This window comes from Corythoichthys intestinalis, chromosome 13, assembly GCF_030265065.1.
Source record: "Corythoichthys intestinalis isolate RoL2023-P3 chromosome 13, ASM3026506v1, whole genome shotgun sequence".
Classification (NCBI taxonomy): domain Eukaryota; kingdom Metazoa; phylum Chordata; class Actinopteri; order Syngnathiformes; family Syngnathidae; genus Corythoichthys; species Corythoichthys intestinalis.
Window position 1 is genome coordinate 20,020,897 of NC_080407.1, and position 9,104 is coordinate 20,030,000.

The 9,104-nt window shown below is 39.0% G+C and overlaps 1 protein-coding gene across 1 annotated transcript in view; it reads left to right on the top strand.

Moving 5' to 3' along the window:
* Positions 1–9,104, top strand: part of LOC130927841 (uncharacterized) — a 238,216-nt gene that overhangs the window by 82,031 nt on the left and 147,081 nt on the right. The gene's annotated exons all lie outside the window — the stretch shown is intronic.

A 9,104-nucleotide genomic window follows, 5' to 3' on the forward strand; every position in this document is an offset into this window, starting at 1 on the left:
GGCCTGACAAATAACCACAATTAAGATCATTGCTAGGCTAATCGCCGACAACATACACGTATGTATGTAGTGAGAGTGCTATCGCTAAACCATATAAACATTAAAAGCCTTAACTCCATTGACAAACGACATGAAATACATTAGACTTGACAGTGGATGTTAGCAATCACAAAAGATTTTGAATTGAAAATTTCGTAACTCACCTTTCCAAGCACAAGATAGATTCCTGCCGAATTTTCGCGGACGAGGACCTGTTTCACCCAACCAGCAACGAAGTAATTATAAGCCTCCAAGCTCTTGAAGTTTTTCAAATTTTCGTGAGAATAGGCTGATTTTGTGTGGACAAGATAATTGTAAATATCAGTGTAGCAGATGTCAGGCAGACAAGGCGAAGACAGTGGGTCGAAAACCATCGATTTGGGCCTCAAATATGGATCTGGCGACTGTATAGAATGAAGCTTTTCCACATAACGCCTTTTATGCAACACATCCAGTGAATTTACGGCATCAGAAAGCACCAGGTCTTCCATGAAATGCATTTTAAATTCCTCGATCAATTGAAACCAATGCTAATACAGAGACAAAATGACGGACAAGTGGGCGGAACCATACAGCGAGCACGTGGTTTTGTGACGTCGGTGGGTAGGCTCTATAGACCCTACCCACGTACCACGTGCTCGCTGTATGGTTCCGCCCACTTGTCCGTCATTTTGACTCTGTATTAGCATTGTTTTCAATTGATGGCGGAATTTAAAATGCATTTCATGGAAGACCCGGTGCTTTCTGATGCCGCAAACTCACTGGATCTGTTGCATAAAAGGCGTTATGAGGAAAAGCTTCGTTCTATACAGTCGCCAGATCCATATTTGATGCCCAAATCGATGTTTTTCGACCCACTGTCTTCGCCCTGTCTGCCTGACATCTGCTACGCTGATATTTACAATTATCTTGTCCACACAAAATCATCCTATTCTCACGAAAATTTGAAAAACTTCAAGAGCTTGGAGGCTTATAAATACTTCGTTGCTGGTTGGGTGAAACAGGTCCTCATCCACGAAAATTCGGCAGGAATCTATCTTTTGCTTGGAAAGGTGAGTTACGAAATTTTCAATTCAAATTCTTTTGTTATTGCTAACATCCACTGTCAAGTCTAATGTATTTCATGTCGTTTGTCAATGGAGTTAAGGCTTTTAATGTTTATGTGGTTTAGCGATAGCACTCCCTACATACATACGTGTATGTTGTCGGCGATTAGCCTGGCAATGATCTTAATTGTGGTTATTTGTCAGCCCTGTAGACGAGGCCAGTTTCTTTCACTTGGTACCAGCTAAATATTATTCAAAAAATAACGATGGTGGAAGAAAGGGAAGTCACAAACATCTTGAATTTGAAACTATGTCGTACTACGTCGTATGTTGTCGGCGATTAGCCTAGCAATGATCTTAATTGTGGTTATTTGTCAGCCCCGTAGACGAGGCCAGTTTCTTTCACTTGGTACCAGCTAAATATTATTCAAAAAATAACGATGGTGGAAGAAAGGGAAGTCACAAACATCTTGAATTTTAAACTATGTCGTACTACGTCGTATGTTGTCGGCGATTAGCCTAGCAATGATCTTAATTGTGGTTGTCAGGCCAAAACCCTCTAAATATATATTAAATGCATCTTACCGGATATAAAATGACTACTACATAGTCTGTGGTGATTTTTTGGTGTCCAGTTTTCACGTCGAATTGCAGCCGTCCATTTCGCTCTTCTATTTGGATCCCTCGGAATACGGTAAAATTTCAAGTCTCTCCTTCCATCTTCTCTGTTAGTGCAACCAACAGCCACACACGCCTTCACCATTTTGATTATTAATGTTAAGGAGCAGAAAAACACGCCGTAAATAGGAGAAATGTACGTAGCCGTAATAGGTTAACACTATGTTTTGACGGACAAGTGGGCGGAACCCTACGCGAACACGTGGTACGTGGGTAGACTCTATTGGTGTGAAAAGCAGTGGCCAATGACCGTTTTGCCTGTCATCCATGCTGCCTAGATCAGATTGTGCATGCAGGTCAATTGTAGTCTGTAGAGTTTCCTCAAATCCTGTTGAGGATTGGCAGTTTTGGTGCCTTACATGTGCTTTGTCCAATCCTTGTATAAAGTGGATCCACACTATTGCCAAAAGTATTGCCTCACCTGATTTAACCCTCAATTTAAGTGGCATTATTTATGCAATACTCTCCCTCTTTCAAACTACACTTTTCACAGCTAATATTTGAAACAGTATACCCCAAATTACAAAAATTCTAAATCATTCATCAATAGTATAATTACATAAATATGCAAAATTATGATTGGCTTGCAAATATTCGTTTGTTTTTTTTGGGGGGGGGGGTTTATTATATATAATTTAAAAAGTTACTACTCTTGATTGACAGTGACCTATTACAACAGAGTATTGGGGCCAAATAAACGGAGGGAAAAAAATACGAGATTAAAGTTGTACTCTTACTACAAGGCATGTGCCAGTATGAGATTTTGACGGTACGATAACCGTGAGCAAAAATACCGCGGTTTCACGGTATCACGGTATTGCAATTATAGCTCCAAAATTTTGAGATGTATGGGTTTAAACAAAAACCAAAAAAAAAACAACTTTTTTTTCCATTGAACAGGGGTTTTTTTTTTCAGAACATATATGCAAATTGGAACATGAAACATGAAAATAAATTAATGTGAAAATAAATAACAAAAAATAACAAATATTTTATATAAAATTAAAATAAATAGAACCTAGACTATACCCACAGCTCAATATTAGAGCAAGAACAAAATAATTGCTATAAAAAAGTAAAAACACTTCTAAACAAAATTAAAAATATAAACTGTATGACTTTTTTTGAGGGGGAGAAGCTGAAGTTTCGCCATTTTCAGCCACTGTGTCAACTTTCTTCTCCATGATGTCATGCCTTTGTGTTAAAAAGAACAAAGAATTCATAAGTTAATAAGTTAGTGAAAAATGTATAAGTTAGTTAAAATGTAAATATTGTTGAGGAAAGGTTTCATCTAAAACAAAGTGAGGAGTGAGACCTCCTTTTGCAATTAGCGATCTTTGATGCGATCCTTTTTTTTTTTTCTCCCCCCTTCATTCAAGCTTGTTTCTCACTCAGCGGCTGCGAGACATAAAACGTTGACGAAGCTGCTCTCCCAGCTTAGCCTAGGCTAACATTCATCTTTGTAAGTTTTAGTTAGTTTGTATATTTGAAAGGAAAATGTATGTTTTGTTTTTGGCGACCTTTTTCATGGTGCTACTGCTATCCTGTTGAACCCAGTCACATGTGGAAAAATACAATTGTATAACGTATTAAATGTATTCATTTTTATATTTCACCACGATTTGAGAGCTCAATAAATTGAAGAAAAGTACGCCTTGCGTTTGGAGGGTTTGTTTTTGGGTTTGCTGGCTGTTTAGCAGAATAGTCACTAACACTCATGGCAACAAACAGGGGAAGGGTGAGCCCTGCCGCACCAAGCCACTTCGGCTGCATTTTGGCACATGAAAAATAGCGAATACCGTACTAAGGTATGACGGAAAATTTTAGTGGTTTTGAAACCACGACGTTTTCACACCACGGTAAACTGTGAAACCGGTAACCGGCACATGTCTACTTATTACAAGAAAAACAGTCGTATTACGTAAATGTAATGTAGCTGAATAACGGGCTACGCACTTTATGTACATGTACCTTAGCTGGGAGCTCTGACAAAGCATCAGTAAAATCCTTCTATTGATGATGATTTGATGTAGATGAGCTAAAAGATAACTGATTTCCTTATTTTGGAAACAATGTAAAGAAGCCTAACGAGCCGCTTTCATTATCGTTGACTTTAGTGGCGGCGGCAAAGCGCTACGGAAAGTACTTAGCTGCTTATTCAGCTACATTACCCTTACGTAACAGGACGACTGTTTTCAAGTACGTAGCTGCTTATTCAGCTGCATTACCCCTACGTAACAGGACAACTGTTTTCCTTCCTCGTAACAGTAGGACTATAATATCGTAGTCCTCTTTATTTTGGCCTACTACTTTGTCGTACAAATTGGACAATGATTATTAAAATTGTTTCTACTGTTAATCATTTTGGCCCGCATCGATGAAAATCTCTCGACTCTGCTTCGAATTTTAAAGTGCTTGTACTTCAGTGCTTGTTAATTTTATTCATTATAAACAATTTGTTTTTATTCAGTCTCAGCCTTCTCTTCCCTTTGTTCAGAACAAGCCTAATTATAATTTTATAACTCAAAACTAGCGTTGTAACTAAAATCGATGCTTTGTTACCAAGTTGATTCTAAGATTCAGAAAATGTGATGTGACTGCCTTTTTTGCAATACCCAAAATATCGTTGGTTGACATTATCTGGGCGCTTCTTTTGTGCGGCATGCAAGGTTGCACAAGTTTCCCGACAAGCGGTCAAACACACTGCTAAAGAACAAGAAAAACAGTCAGTGCATGCAACATGGCAGTGGCACGTGCATTTACCGACAATTGTTTTTTTTAAATTCTACTTTGTTTAGTTTAACCCTTTAACACTTAAGCCTTTTTTTCCTAAAATCTGCATACCTTTGATGTTGCCTTTATATTTCAGCTGGGTAAGGGTTGTCCTGTTTAGGTATATTGTTGTCTCTTCCTGTTTTATTTTGAAGCCTCACCCTCCTACTTCCTCCACTCACCCTTCCTGTTGCCTCACCTGTCTCTGATTATGATCACCTGTTGTTCCCACCTGTGGCCCATTCCTCATGTGCTTAAATTGTTTGTCACGCCAAAGTCTCTTCGCCCTTCAATGCTGTTACAGCCAGCATTCGTAGACAGAGTTATTGTACGTAGTAGGTTTGATTATAGTGTTCTACTTCAGTTTGTTATTTTATGCATCATGCTGAGTACATAGTTGTAGTTCTCCAGTGCATTTTGCCTGTTTCTCTTGTTTTTCGTATCATTTTGTTTCATAGCTAGTTGTTTCCTCCTTCTGGAGTGCCTTCAGTTTGTTCCTGCCTCTGGCCATTTATGTCAATAAAAGACTGAATTCTGCACCTGAGTCTGCTCCATTCCATTCAAGTGTGACAGGTTCCAGAGCTTTTAGTCACTGTGCCCCAAAACTGGAACGCCCTATGCCCTGATCTTTGCAATATATCTACCCTCTCACTTTCCAAAGCTAGACTCAAAACACGCATGTTTCCTTTTTTTTTTTTTTTTTAACCGACCATGATCATTATCTCTGTTCTATTTTGGCCTGTTTTCTTATGGTTGTTGAGCTGCTTTTTCCATTAACCCCCCCCCCCCCCCCCCCCCTCCAAAAAAAAAAAAAAATACGGTAACACTTTATAGTAACTATCCGTTTTACTAGTTAATAGATCGTTAGTAAACTGTTGATAAATGATTTATTGTTGATTTGGGAAGTATTTGTTAACAGTTTGTTAAGCATTTACAGGGTGTTCCAATATGGTTGACCCCATTCTAAATGCCCATGCTAGTTGATGGATCTTAATAAAACTATCATCTAAGGTCATACGTTTTATTTGTCAAATATACAAAATAAATTACAAATATTTGTTGGTTCTATGGCAGATTTTCATAAATGTGCAACATGAGTTCTACCTGCAAAATGCCTTTTCTTTTGAAGTGAACGGCATTTCTTAACCTGAAAAGATAGAAATGCCAAATGTTATACACAAAGACTTGAAACGTTTCTACACAAACTGTGTTTCAGGTTAAGAACACCCTGTAAATGCTTAACAAACTGTTAACAAATACTTCACAAATCAACAATAAATCATTTATCAACAGTTTACTAATCTATTAACTAGTAAACTGATAGTTATTATAAAGTGTTACCAAAAATACATTAAATTTTTAATAACAATTTTGTGTCTCATATTTCTTGACATCTTTTCAATCTATACACTGCCAACAAAAACATGAAGAACTACTCCTTCCCTCCCCACTACTAAGAGCCATGTCATCGCAGGCAGGCACTGCTACCCAGGAGCCGGAGGGATTGTCTTCAAATTGGTCCCGTGAAAAATAAAAAAAACCCGGACATTTTTATGAATTTATAAAACCCGCCTGGCCGACGAGGATACTACGTGAAAGTAGGACTTGTCCGGGCAAAAGAGGACGTTTGGTCACCCTAAAATACAATTACCGGTAATTCTTTTTATGGCTGGGTTGAAACAAAAGCGGTTGCGCGAAGTCTGTAAACGGGGGTTTTCAGGGTAAAAGGGACAAATTAAAAAATAATTTGGGGGCTTAATGCGCCATGAATCTGCTATGGCAGCATATAGACATATTGTTCTATCAAACACAAGTTGTTTTGGCTTAAAATGCAGCAGTTTCTTTTAAAGAGGAGTGCAAGAACAAACGGCTTTTTCAGTCTTGTCTGTGTTTTCTGGACACGCACGCACACACAAGTTAACCACCAGTTAACTATGTAAAATGTGATTAAAAATTTGAATGCCTTGGTAGCACTACTTTTAACATGAAAAATGAATTATCACTGGGATCGGTCTTCCGTCATGTACAATAGATGTATCATCGAACGTGAACCAACCTAGTCTGTGAAGAACAACCTTTGCGTGCATTAATTTGCACACAGTTGAGGGTTGGTGACGTGGGGGCTCCTCTTTTACGCCACAAAGTTCCTCCTGGAACTTTACTGCAGCCCGTGTGGTTCTTGCTGACATTTTTCTGACTTGATTTCTGAATGATTGACAACGTGCCTTGCAGCTTTGTTAGCAGTTGGTCAGCTAGGCTAGGCTAGGCTAAAGTAGGTCGCAAAACCTCAATGAGTGGTAATACTCAAAAACTGATGTTTGAGTCATGAGCGGATTTTGCGGGGGCGGCCAGGCCGCCCTTGGTGACAAAAAAGTGTCATTGACTTTCCTGTATATGATTTTAAAATTAAGAATTTTTCGATAAAATATTGTCTCTAAAAGTTGTAAAGCAATAAACCAAACAGCAAAAATGAATTAAATGAACAAAATAAAAATTATAACTGGTCAAAATTATTTTTCAAACAGATCATGTGACGATTGTAATAATATGAGCAAATCGTATCTGCATGATACATAATCTGTTCGCTTATGTGAAAAAACTACATTTCCTCACGCCATTAGACGCCACTTCCTGCCGAGAGCCCCGAGCTGTGTTCGTACTGTTAGCTCCATGTGTTAATGAAGACACAAAGTTGTCAGCAAGTCGTGTGTTCGATACGTTTGTAAACAAAAAGCTCATAACAAGACACTATGCACGATCCGTTTAAGAGACGCTGGAGATCAGCGAGAAGCAAAACTTCGCGGTCGAATGTGGCGGCAGTCCGCTATTATTTTGTTTTCTTATTGTTGCCACAATAAAGTGGAGAAAGCCATTAACGACTCATCTCCTTCTTTCCCCCCAACGTTTTTATATCATTATTTAATATGCAGGAGAGCTGCCGGATCTGCCAAAATGAATATGAAGTCTGATTATTATTTTTTTAACAATGTCATCAGATAGACAAAAACATAAAATTATGTGCATATGCCTGCATCTTCAAATCATGAAAATAATAACAGCCTATATTTTACCAATCTTGTAATCTCGATGGGTCTTGTATCCATTTCATGTCAGGTAGTCTAGGCACATTGTTTGCATCCTGATTAGCGTCTGGCTAATACATGTTCGGTCCAACATAAAATTCCAACATCTTCTTCCTCCAACTCTTCAAAAACTTGGATCTCCTCCCTTGCGCTCGATCTATCGCTTATATCGCTGTTTGAATCATTGTTTGAAGGGCTTTGTATGGCGGCCGTATGTATGGAGCTGCCATCGCTGTTCCCGGTGTGACGTATCACTTCCAGGTTCGTCCCCTTTCAGGCTCGAACTTTGCGATTATTTTGTCAAATATACAACATATAAATTATTTTTTCATGCTTTATTTGTTGGACAATGTTTAATTACTTTAATTGTGACCCTATTTGGCATGTTATGAAATTACTTCACGTGAAGTAACCCTACTCTCGCACGACCTTGCAAATCTCGCGTGAACCGATCGAGCCGCTCCACTCCTCGGACGCGCTGACCTCCGTGAAGTTGGCCCCCCATCAGACGCAAATTTATATAAAAATTATGTCAATCGTTTGTGCTATGATTGTGCTGGTTTGTGCTGCAAAAAGTTTCGTTTGTGCCATCATCGTTTTGCAGTTATTAAACATTGTTTTTTAGGTCATCCAGAGTTCACCCAGCCCCCCATCTGTGGCAGAATGGAACCCCGGTGGTGTCATTTGATTCTGCCTCGTTAGTGCTGGATTGTGCTGAAAAAAGTTTTGTTTAAACTGCTACGGTTTTTGAGATATTCATAAAAATGTCTAGTGATGACGTCACGCGCAGCCCCCCATCTGCGGCGGAATGGAACGGCGATGATGCCATTTTTTTCTTCATCGTTAGTGCTGGTTTGTGCTGCAAAAAGTTTCGTTTGTGCCATCATCGTTTTGCAGTTATTAAACATTGTTTTTTAGGTCATCCAGAGTTCACCCAGCCCCCCATCTGTGGCAGAATGGAACCCCGGTGGTGTCATTTGATTCTGCCTCGTTAGTGCTGGATTGTGCTGAAAAAAGTTTTGTTTGAACTGCTACGGTTTTCGAGATATTCATAAAAATGTACAGTGATGACGTCACGCGCAGCCCCCCATCAGACGCAAATTTATATAAAAATTATGTCAATCGTTTGTGCTATGATTGTGCTGGTTTGTGCTGCAAAAAGTTTCGTTTGTGCCATCATCGTTTTGCAGTTATTAAACATTGTTTTTTAGGTCATCCAGAGTTCACCCAGCCCCCCATCTGTGGCGGAATGGAACCCCGGTGGTGTCATTTGATTCTGCCTCGTTAGTGCTGGATTGTGCTGAAAAAAGTTTTGTTTGAACTGCTACGGTTTTCGAGATATTCATAAAAATGTATAGTGATGACGTCACTCGCAGCCCCCCATCAGACGCAAATTTATATAAAAATTATGTCAATCGTTTGTGCTATGATTGTGCTGGTTTGTGCTGCAAAAAGTTTCGTTTGTGCCATCATCGTTTTGCAGTTA